We start from the raw sequence: 11706 nt of genomic DNA, 5'->3' as shown, positions 1-11706 counted from the left end.
AGGTTCGATGACGCTAGGGTTATAGGGAAAGTATGTACACGGTTACCGAATGTTGTTCGGAGTCCCGAATGAGATCCCGGACGTCACGAGGAGTTCCGGAATGGTCTGGAGGTAAAGATTTATATATGGGAAGTCCCGTTTTGGTCACCGAAAACGTACCAGGACCACCGGGAGGGTCCCGGGGGTCCACCAAGTGGGGCCACCAGCCCCAGAAGGCTGCGTGGGCCAAGTGTGGGAGGGGACCAGCCCCAGGTGGGCTGGTGCGCCCCCCCCCCCACCAAGGCCCAAGGCGCGTGGAGAGTGGGAAGGGGGCAAACCCTAGGTCCTGATGGGCCTTAAGGCCCACCCTAGGGCGCCCCCTCTCTTCCCCCCCTTGGCCGCAACCCTAGATGGGTTTTGGGGCTGCCGCCACCCTAGGGAGGGAACCGCAGATGGTGGCGCAGCCCCTTCCCTTCCCCTATATATACTTGAGGTATTGGGGGCTGTCCAACACATGATTTGATCTCCCTCTTGGCGCAGCCCTACCTCTCTCCCTCCTCGTCTCTCGTAGTGCTTAGCGAAGCCCTGCTGGAGTCCCGCGCTCCTCCACCATCACCACGCCATCATGCTGCTACTGGACGGAGTCTTCCCCAACCTCTCCCTCTCTCCTTGCTGGATCAAGGCGCGGGAGACGTCACCGGGCTGTACGTGTGTCGAACGCGGAGGCGCCGTTGTTCGGCGCTTAGATCGGAATCGACCACGATCTGAATCGCTGTGTGTATGACACCATCAACCCCGTTCACTTGAACGCTTCCGCTTAGCGATCTACAAGGGTATGTAGATGCACACCTCTTTCTCGTTGCTAGTCTCTCCATAGATTGATCTTGGTGACACGTAGGAATTTTTTTGAATTTCTGCTACGATCCCCAACAGGGATACCACGTGATTCACTTGATGTATGTTTTGGTGATCAACTTGCGGGTTCCGCCCATGAACCTATGCATAGGGGTTGGCACACGTTTTCGTCGTGATTCTCCGGTAGAACTTTGGGGCACTCTTTGAGGTCCTTTATGTTGGTTGAATAGATGAATCTGAGATTGTGTGATGCATATCGTATAATCATACCCACGGATACTTGAGGTGACATTGGAGTATCTAGGTGACATTAGGGTTTTGATTGGTTTGTGTCTTAAGGTGTTGTTCTAGTACAAACTCTAGGGCTGTTTGTGACACTTATAGGAATAGCCCAACGGGTTGATTGGAAAGAATAACTTTGAGGTGGTTTCGTACCCTACCATAATCTCTTCGTTTGTTCTCCGCTATTAGTGACTTTGGAGTGACTCTTTGTTGCATGTTGAGGGATAGTTATATGTTCCAATTATGTTATTATTGTCGAGGGAACTTACACTAGCGAAAGTATGAACCCTAGGCCTTGTTTCCTAGCATTGCAATACCGTTTACGCTCACTTTTATCATTAGTTACCTTGCTATTTTTATAATTTCAGATTACAAATACCTTTATCTACTATCCATATACCACTTGTATCACCATCTCTTCGCCGAACTAGTGCACCTATACAATTTACCATTGTATTGGGTGTGTTGGGGACACAAGAGACTCTTTGTTATTTGGTTGCAGGGTTGCTTGAGAGAGACCATCTTCATCCTACGCCTCCTATGGTTTGATAAACCTTAGGTCATCCACTTGAGGGAAATTTGCTATTGTCCTACAAACCTCTGCACTTGGAGGCCCAACAACGTCTATAAGAAGAAGGTTGTGTAGTAGACATCAAGCTCTTTTCTGGCGCCATTGCCGGGGAGGTGAGTGCTTGAAGGTATATCTTTAGATCTTGCAATCGAGTCTTTTAGTTTCTTGTTTTATCACTAGTTTAGTTTATAAAAGAAAACTATAAAAAATGGAATTGAGTTTGTCTCATACGCTTCACCTTTTTAATATCTTTCGTAAGTATGATGGAAAGGAAAATTGTGCTCAAGTGCTAGAAGAAGAAATCTATAAAATGTTTGGCACTAAATATTTGAATGATGAGCATGATTGCAATGTTGTTAGTATGAATTCCTTGAATATCCATGATGCTAATGATATGCAAGGCCACAAGCTTGGGGAAGCTATGTTTGATGAAGATGATATTTTTTATCCCCCAAGTTTTGATGAGAAAATTTATTATGATGAAAGAATGCCTCCTATTTATGATGATTATATTGGTGAAAGTGGATTTGGAGAGGTCATGACTTTATTTTGTGATGAACCCACTATTCCGGAAGAGGTTTCAATCGATTATGATGAGAACAAAGTTGCTACTTATGATGATTATTGTGATAAAACTTATGCTATAAAGAGTAGTGATGATTATATTTATAAAACTTGTCATGATTATGAGTACCCTTTCTCTGAACATTACTCCTTTAACGTTGGAACAATTTATAGTATTCAAGTCTCTTATGATACTCCCACTATTTCGAATGAGAAGAATTCTGCTTGTGTGGAGAGTAGTAAATTTTCTATGCTTGTAGATCATGAAAAGAATGCTTTAGGTGCTGGTTATATTGTTGAATTCATTCATGATGCTACTGAAAATTATTATGAGGGAGGAACATATGCTTGTAGGAATTGCAATAATATCAAGTTTCCTCTCTATGTGCTTAAAGTTTTGAAGTTGTGCTTGTTTTACCTTCCTATGCAAGTTGATTCTTGTTCCCATAAGTTGTTTGCTCACAAAATCCCTATGCATAGGAAGTGGGTTAGGCTTAAATGTTCTAGTCATATTTTTCAAGATGCTCTCTTTATGTTTCAATTCTTATCTTTTATGTGAGCATCATTGAAATCATCATGCCTAGCTAGGGGCGTTAAACGATAGCGCTTGTTGGCAGGCAACCCAACTTTATTTTTGTTCCTTGATTTTTGTTCCTGTTTAGTAATAAATAATTCATATAGACTCTGTTTAGATGTGCTTTTATGCTTTTAATTAGTGTTTGTGCCAAGTAGAACCGTTGGGAAGACTTGGGGAAAGTCTTGTTGATCATGCTGTAAAAAACAGAAACTTTAGCGCTCACGAGAATTGCTGCCATTTTTATTTGGAGAGTGATATTTAGTTAATTATTTTTTAAGATGATTAATAGATAAATTCCTCAGGTCCAGCAATTTATTTGAGAATTTTATGAGTTCCAGAAGTATACGTTTGATCCAGATTACTACAGACTGTTCTGTTTTTGACAGATTCTGTTTTTCATGTGTTGTTTACTTATTTTGATGAATCTATGGCTAGTAAAATAGTTTATAAACCATAGAGAAGTTGGAATAAAGTAGGTTTAACACCAATATAAATAAAGAATGAGTTCATTACAGTACCTTGAAGTGGTGATTTATTTTCTTATACTAACGGAGCTTACGAGTTTTCTGTTAAGTTTTGTGTTGTGAAGTTTTCAAGTTTTGGGTAAAGATTCGATGGACTATGGAACAAGGAGTGGTAAGAGACTAAGCTTGGGGATGACCAAGGCACCCCAAGGTAATATTCAAGGACAACCAAGAGCCTAAGCTTGGGGATGCCCCGGAAGGCATCCCCTCTTTCGTCTTCGTTCATCGGTAACTTTACTTGGAGCTATATTTTTATTTACCACATGATATGTGTTTTGCTTGGAGCATCAATTTTTATTTTGTTAAGATTTGCTTGATGTTATTTAGAAAAATGTTTTGCATATTTTATTTCAATAAAAGTGGCATTGATAGCCTTTACTATGCCTATGTTACAAGTATACATGTTGTTGTTTGAAAACAGAAAGTTTACCGCAGTTGCAATAATTCCCTAGAAAATTCAGAATGTGATAAAATGTTGAAACCTTTTGCATATTAAGCTCTGATAAATTTACTACAGTGGGAATTTTATTTCATAATTTTTGGAGCTAGGGAAGTATGGATGTTGCTGCATTCTTTACTGACTGTCCTGTTTAGGAAGATTGCTGTTATGTTTGCATTGTTTGCATATGTTTGCTTCTTTAATGATTCTATTTGAGGATAGGACTATTAAATATGCAGAGGCATTTAGTATGCAATGTTGAATAATAATTTTAGTGATTTTCTACAGTAGAGTATGATAAGGTTTTTGCAATGGTTTATACTAACTTATCTCATGAGTCCTTGTTGAGTTTTGTGTGGATAAAGCTTTTGAGATTTAGGGAGACCGTGATATGAGAGGAATTAAGGAGAAACAAAAGCTCAAGCTTGGGGATGCCCAAGGCACCCCAAGATAATATTTCAATAAGTCTCAAGCGTCTAAGCTTGGGGATGCCCCGGTTGGCATCCCACCTTTCTTCTTCAACAACTATCGGTTAGTATCGGTTGATCCTAAGTTTTTGCTTCTTCACATGATGTTTGCTATTCTTAGATGTCATTTTATTTTTCTTTGCTTACTGTTTGAATAAAATACCAAGATCTGAAATTATTAAATGTTAGAGAGTCTTCACATAGTTGCATAATTATTAAACTACTCATTGATCTTCACTTATATCTTTCGGAGTAGTTTGTCATTTGCTCTAGTGCTTCACTTATATCTTTTAGAGCATGGTGGTAGTTTTATTTTGAAGAAATAGATGAACTATCATGCTTCACTTATATTATTTTGAGAGTCTTAATAGCATGGTAATTTGCTTAAAATACTAATATGCTAGGTATTCAAGAATAATAAAACTTTCTTATGAGTGTGTTGAATACTAAGAGAAGTTTGATGCTTGATGATTGTTTTGAGATATGGAGGTAATAAAATCAAAGTCATGCTAGTTGAGTTGTTGTGAATTTGAGAAATACTTGTGTTGAAGTTTGTGATTCCCGTAGCATGCACGTGTGGTGAACCGTTATGTGATGAAGTCGGAGCATGATTTATTTATTGATTGTCTTCCTTATGAGTGGCGGTCGGGGACGAGCGATGGTCTTTTCCTACCAATCTATCCCCCTAGGAGCATGCGCGTAATACTTTGCTTTGATAACTTGTAGATTTTTGCAACAAGTATATGAGTTCTTTATGACTAATGTTGAGTCCATGGATTATACGCACTCTCACCCTTCCACCTTTGTTAGCCTCTCTAGTACCGCGCAGCTTTCGCCGGTACCATAAACCCACCATTTATCTTCCTCAAAACAGCCACCATACCTACCTATTACGGCATTTCCATAGCCATTCCGAGATATATTGCCATGCAATTTTCCACCATTCCGTTTATTATGACATGCTTCATCATTGTCATATTGCTTAGCATGATCATGTAGTTGACATTGTATTTGTGGCAAAGCCACCATTCATAATTCTTTCATACATGTCACTCATGCATCATTGCACATCCCGGTACACCGCCGGAGGCATTCATATAGAGTCATATCTTGTTCTAAGTATTGAGTTGTAAGTAAATAAAAGTGTGATGATCATCATTATTAGAGCATTGTCCCAGTGAGGAAAGGATGATGGAGACTATGATTCCCCCATAAGTCGGGATGAGACTCCGGACGAAAATAAATAAAAGAGGCCAAAGAAGCCCAGATAAAAAAAGAGAGAAAAGAGGCCATAAAAAAGAAAAAAGGCCCAAATAAAAAAAATAAAAAATGAGAGAAAAAGAGATAAGGGACAATGCTACTATCCTTTTACCACACTTGTGCTTCAAAGTAGCACCATGATCTTCATAGTAGAGAGTCTCTAGTTTTGTCACTTTCATATACTAGTGGGAATCTTTCATTATAGAACTTGGCTTGTATATTCCAATGATGGGGTTCCTCAAAATGCCCTAGGTCTTCGTGAGCAAGCAAGTTGGATGCACACCCACTAGTTTCTTTTGTTGAGCTTTCATACACTTATAGCTCTAGTGCATCTGTTGCTGGCAATCCCTACTCACTCACATTGATATCTATTGATGGGCATCTCCATAGCCCGTTGATACGCCTAGTTGATGTGAGACTATCTTCTCCCTTTTTGTCTTCTCCACAACCACCACTCTATTCCACCTATAGTGCTATATCCATGGCTCACGCTCATGTATTGCGTGAAGATTGAAAAGGTTTGAGAACATCAAAAGTATGAAACAATTGCTTGGCTTGTCATCGGGGTTGTGCATGATTTAAATATTTTGTGTGGTGAAGATGGAGCATAGCCAGACTATATGATTTTGTAGGGATAACTTTCTTTGGCCGTATTATTTTGAGAAGACATGATTGCCTAGTTAGTATGCTTGAAGTATTATTATTTCTATGTCAATATGAACTTTTGTCTTGAATCTTTCGGATCTGAATATTCATACCACAATTAAGAAGAATTACATTGAAATTATGCCAAGTAGACCTCCGCATCAAAAATTCTGTTTATCATTTACCTGAAGGAAATATGCCCTAGAGGCAATAATAAAGTTATTATTTATTTCCTTATATCATGATAAATGTTTATTATTCATGCTAGAATTGTATTAACCGGAAACATAATACTTGTGTGAACACATAGACAAACAAAGTGTCACTAGTATGCCTCTACTTGACTAGCTCGTTAATCAAAGATGGTTATGTTTCCTAACCATAGACATGAGTTGTCATTTGATTAACGGGATCACATCATTAGGAGAATGATGTGATTGACATGACCCATTCCATTAGCTTAGCACCCGATCGTTTAGTATGTTGCTATTGCTTTCTTCATAACTTATACATGTTCCTATGACTATGAGATTATGCAACTCCCGTTTACCGAAGGAACACTTTGTGTGCTACCAAACGTCACAATGTAACTGGGTGATTATAAAGGTGCTCTACAGGTGTCTCCAAAGGTACATGTTGGGTTGGCGTATTTCGAGATTAGGATTTGTCAGTCCGATTGTCGGAGAGGTATCTCTGGGCCCTCTCGGTAATGCACATCATTTAAGCCTTGCAAGCAATGCAACTAATAAGTTAGTTGCAAGATGATGTATTACAGAACGAGTAAAGAGACTTGCCGGTAACGAGATTGAACTAGGTATTGAGATACCGATGATCGAATCTCGGGCAAGTAACATACCGATGACAAAGGGAACAAACGTATGTTGTTATGCGGTCTGACCGATAAAGATCTTCGTAGAATATGTAGGAGCCAATATGAGCATCCAGGTTCCGCTATTGGTTATTGACCGAAGACGTGTCTCGGTCATGTCTACATTGTTCTCGAACCCGTATGGTCCGCACGCTTAATGTTACGATGACAGTTTCATTATGAGTTTATATATTTTGATGTACCGAAGGTTGTTCGGAGTCCCGAATGTGATCACGGACTTGACGAGGAGTCTCGAAATGGTCGAGACATAAAGATCGATATATTGGACGACTATATTTGGACACCGGAAAGGTTCCGGGTGAGATTGGGACAATACCGGATCACCGGAAGGTTATTGGAACCCCCCGGGAGGTATATGGGCCTTATTGGGCCTTAGTGGAAAGGAGGGGAAAGGAGCAAGGGAAGGGCCCCCCAAGCCCAATCCAAATTGGGAAGGGGGCCGGCCCCCCTTTCCTTCCTCCCTGCTTCCTCTTCCGACCCTCTCCTACTCCTAATAGGAAAAAGGGGAGTCCTACTCCCAGTGGGAGTTGGACTCCCCCCCTAGGGCGCGCCACCCTCCTTGGCCGGCCCCCTCCTCCACTCCTTTATATACGGGGGCAGGGGGGCACCCCATAGACACAACAGTTGATCATTGATCTCTTAGCCGTGTGCAGTGCCCCCCTCCACCATAGTCCTCAATAATATTGTAGCGGTGCTTAGGCGAAGCCCTGCGACGGTAAAACATCAAGATCGTCACCACGCCGTCGTGCTGACGGAACTCATCCTCGACACTTTGCTGGATCGGAGTTCGGGGATCGTCATCGAGATGAACGTGTGCTAGAACTCGGAGGTGCCGTAGTTTCGGTGCTTGATCGGTCGGGCCGTGAAGACGTACGACTACATCAATCGCGTTGTGCTAACGCTTTCGCTTCCAGTCTATGAGGGTACATAGACAACACTCTCCCCTCTCGTTGCTATGCATCACCATGATCTTGCATGTGCGTAGGAAATTTTTTGAAATTACTACGTTCCCCAACAGTGGCATCAGAGCCTAGGTTTTATGCGTTGATGTTATATGCATGAGTAGAACACAAGTGAGTTGTGGGCGATATAAGTCATACTACTTACCAGCATGTCATACTTTGGTTCGATGGTATTGTTGGATGAAGCGGCCCGGACCGTCATTACGCGTACACTTACGCGAGACTGGTTCTACCGACGTGCTTTGCACACAGGTGGCTGGCGGGTGTCAGTTTCTCCAACTTAGTTGAACCGAGTGTGGCTACGCCCGGTCCTTGCGAAGGTTAAAACAGCACCAACTTGACAAACTATTGTTGTGGTTTTGATGCGTAGGTAAGAACGGTTCTTGCTAAGCCCGTAGCAGCCACGTAAAACTTGCAACAACAAAGTAGAGGACGTCTAACTTGTTTTTGCAGGGCATGTTGTGATGTGACATGGTCAAGACATGATGCTAAATTTTATTGTATGAGATGATCATGTTTTGTAACCGAGTTATCGGCAACTGGCAGGAGCCATATGGTTGTCGCTTTATTGTATGCAATGCAATCGCGCCGTAATGCTTTACTTTATCACTAAGCGGTAGCTATAGTCATGGAAGCATAAGATTGGCGAGACGACAACGATGCTACGATGGAGATCAAGGTGTCGCGCCGGTGACGATGGTGATCATGACGATGCTTCGGAGATGGGGATCACAAGCACAAGATGATGATGGCCATATCATATCACTTATATTGATTGCATGTGATGTTTATCTTTTATGCATCTTATCTTGCTTTGATTGACGGTAGCATTATAAGATGATCTCTCACTAAATTTCAAGATAAAAGTGTTCTCCCTGAGTATGCACCGTTGCCAAAGTTCGTCGTGCCCAGACACCACGTGATGATCGGGTGTGATAAGCTCTACGTCCATCTACAACGGGTGCAAGCCAGTTTTGCACACGCAGAATACTCAGGTTAAACTTGACGAGCCTAGCATATGTAGATATGGCCTCGGAACACTGAGACCGAAAGGTCGAGCGTGAATCATATAGTAGATATGATCAACATAGTGATGTTCACCATTGAAAACTACTCCATTTCACGTGATGATCGGTTATGGTTTAGTTGATTTGGATCATGTGATCACTTAGAAGATTAGAGGGATGTCTTTCTAAGTGGGAGTTCTTAAGTAATATGATTAATTGAACTTAAATTTATCATGAACTTAGTACCTGATAGTATCTTGCTTGTTTATGTTTGATTGTAGATAGATGGCCCGTGCTGTTGTTCCATTGAATTTTAATGCGTTCCTTGAGAAAGCAAAGTTGAAAGATGATGGTAGCAATTATACGGACTAGGTCCGTAACTTGAGGATTATCCTCATTGCTGCACAGAAGAATTACGTCCTGGAAGCACCGCTGGGTGCCAGGCCTGCTGCTGGAGCAACACCAAATGTTATGAACGTCTGGCAGAGCAAAGCTGATGACTACTCGATAGTTCAGTGTGCCATGCTTTACGGCTTAGAATCGGGACTTCAACGACGTTTTGAACGTCATGGAGCATATGAGATGTTCCAGGAGTTGAAGCTAATATTTCAAGCAAATGCCCGGATTGAGAGATATGAAGTCTCCAATAAGTTCTATAGCTACAAGATGGAGGAGAACAGTTCTGTCAGTGAGCATATACTCAAAATGTCTGGGTATAATAATCACTTAATTCAACTGGGAGTTAATCTTCCGGATGATTGCGTCATTGACAGAATTCTCCAATCACTTCCACCTAGCTACAAGAGCTTCGTGATGAACTATAATATGCAGGGGATGGATAAGACAATTCCCGAGCTCTTCGCAATGCTAAAAGCTGCGGAGGTAGAAATCAAGAAGGAGCATCAAGTGTTGATGGTCAACAAGACCACTAGTTTCAAGAAAAAGGGCAAGGGGAAGAAGAAGGGAAATTTCAAGAAGAACAGCAAGCAAGTTGCTGCTCAGGAGAAGAAACCCAAGTCTGGACCTAAGCCTGAAACTGAGTGCTTCTACTTCAAGCAGACTGGTCACTGGAAGCGGAACTGCCCCAAGTATTTGGCGGATAAGAAGGATGGCAAGGTGAACAAAGGTATATGTGATATACATGTTATTGATGTATACCTTACTAGAGCTCGCAGTAGCACCTGGGTATTTGATACTGGTTCTGTTGCTAATATTTGCAACTCGAAACAGGGACTACGGATTAAGTGAACACTGGCGAAGGACGAGGTGACGATGCGCGTGGGAAATGGTTCCAAAGTCGATGTGATCGCGGTCGGCACACTACCTCTACATCTACCATCGGGATTAGTATTAGACCTAAATAATTGTTATTTGGTGCCAGCGTTGAGCATGAACATTATATCTGGATCTTGTTTGATGCGAGAGGGTTATTCATTTAAATCAGCGAATAATGGTTGTTCTATTTATATGAGTAATATCTTTTATGGTCATGCACCTTGAAGAGTGGTCTATTTTTGATGAATCTCGATAGTAGTGATACACATATTCATAATGTTGAAGCCAAAAGATGCAGAGTTGATAATGATAGTGCAACTTATTTGTGGCACTGCCGTTTAGGTCATATCGGTGTAAAGCGCATGAAGAAACTCCATACTGATGGACTTTTGGAACCACTTGATTATGAATCACTTGGTACTTGCAAACCGTGCCTCATGGGCAATGTGACTAAAACGCCGTTCTCCGGTACTATGGAGAGAGCAACAGATTTGTTGGAAATCATACATACAGATGTATGTGGTCCAATGAATGTTGAAGCTCGTGGCGGATATCGTTATTTTCTCACCTTCACAGATGATTTAAGCAGATATGGGTATATCTACTTAATGAAACATAAGTCTGAAACATTTGAAAAGTTCAAAGAATTTCAGAGTGAAGTTGAAAATCATCGTAACAAGAAAATAAAGTTTCTATGATCTGATCGTGGAGGAGAATATTTGAGTTACGAGTTTGGTTTACATTTGAAACAATGCGGAATAGTTTCGCAACTCACGCCACCCGGAACACCACAGCGTAATGGTGTGTCCGAACGTCGTAATCATAGTTTACTTGATATGGTGCGATCTATGATGTCTCTTACAGATTTACCGCTATCATTTTGGGGTTATGCTTTAGAGACGTCCACATTCACGTTAAATAGGGCACCATCAAAATCCGTTGAGACGACGCCTTATGAACTATGGTTTGGCAAGAAACCAAAGTTGTCGTTTCTGAAAGTTTGGGGCTGCGATGCTTATGTGAAAAAACTTCAACCTGATAAGCTCGAACCCAAATCGGAGAAATGTGTCTTCATAGGATACCCGAAGGAGACTGTTGGGTACACCTTCTATCACAGATCCGAAGGCAAGACATTTGTTGCTAAGAATGGATCCTTTCTAGAGAAGGAGTTTCTCTCGGAGAAGTGAGTGGGTGGAAAGTAGAACTTGATGAGGTAACTCTACCTGCTCCCTTATTGGAAAGTAGTACATCACAAAAACTGGTTTCTGTGACACCTACACCAATTAGTGAGGAAACTAATGATGATGATCATGAAACTTCAGAACAAGTTACTACTGAACCTCGTAGATCAACCAGAGTAAGATCTGCACCAGAGTGGTACGGTAATCCTGTTCTAGAAGTCATGCTACT

The sequence above is a fragment of the Triticum urartu genome, chromosome 2A (assembly GCF_056163025.1).
Source record: "Triticum urartu cultivar PI428250 chromosome 2A, HENAU_Tu73, whole genome shotgun sequence".
Classification (NCBI taxonomy): Eukaryota; Viridiplantae; Streptophyta; class Magnoliopsida; order Poales; family Poaceae; genus Triticum; species Triticum urartu.
The sequence above is the reverse complement of the archived record's forward strand: the minus strand, read 5'-3'. Positions refer to the sequence as shown.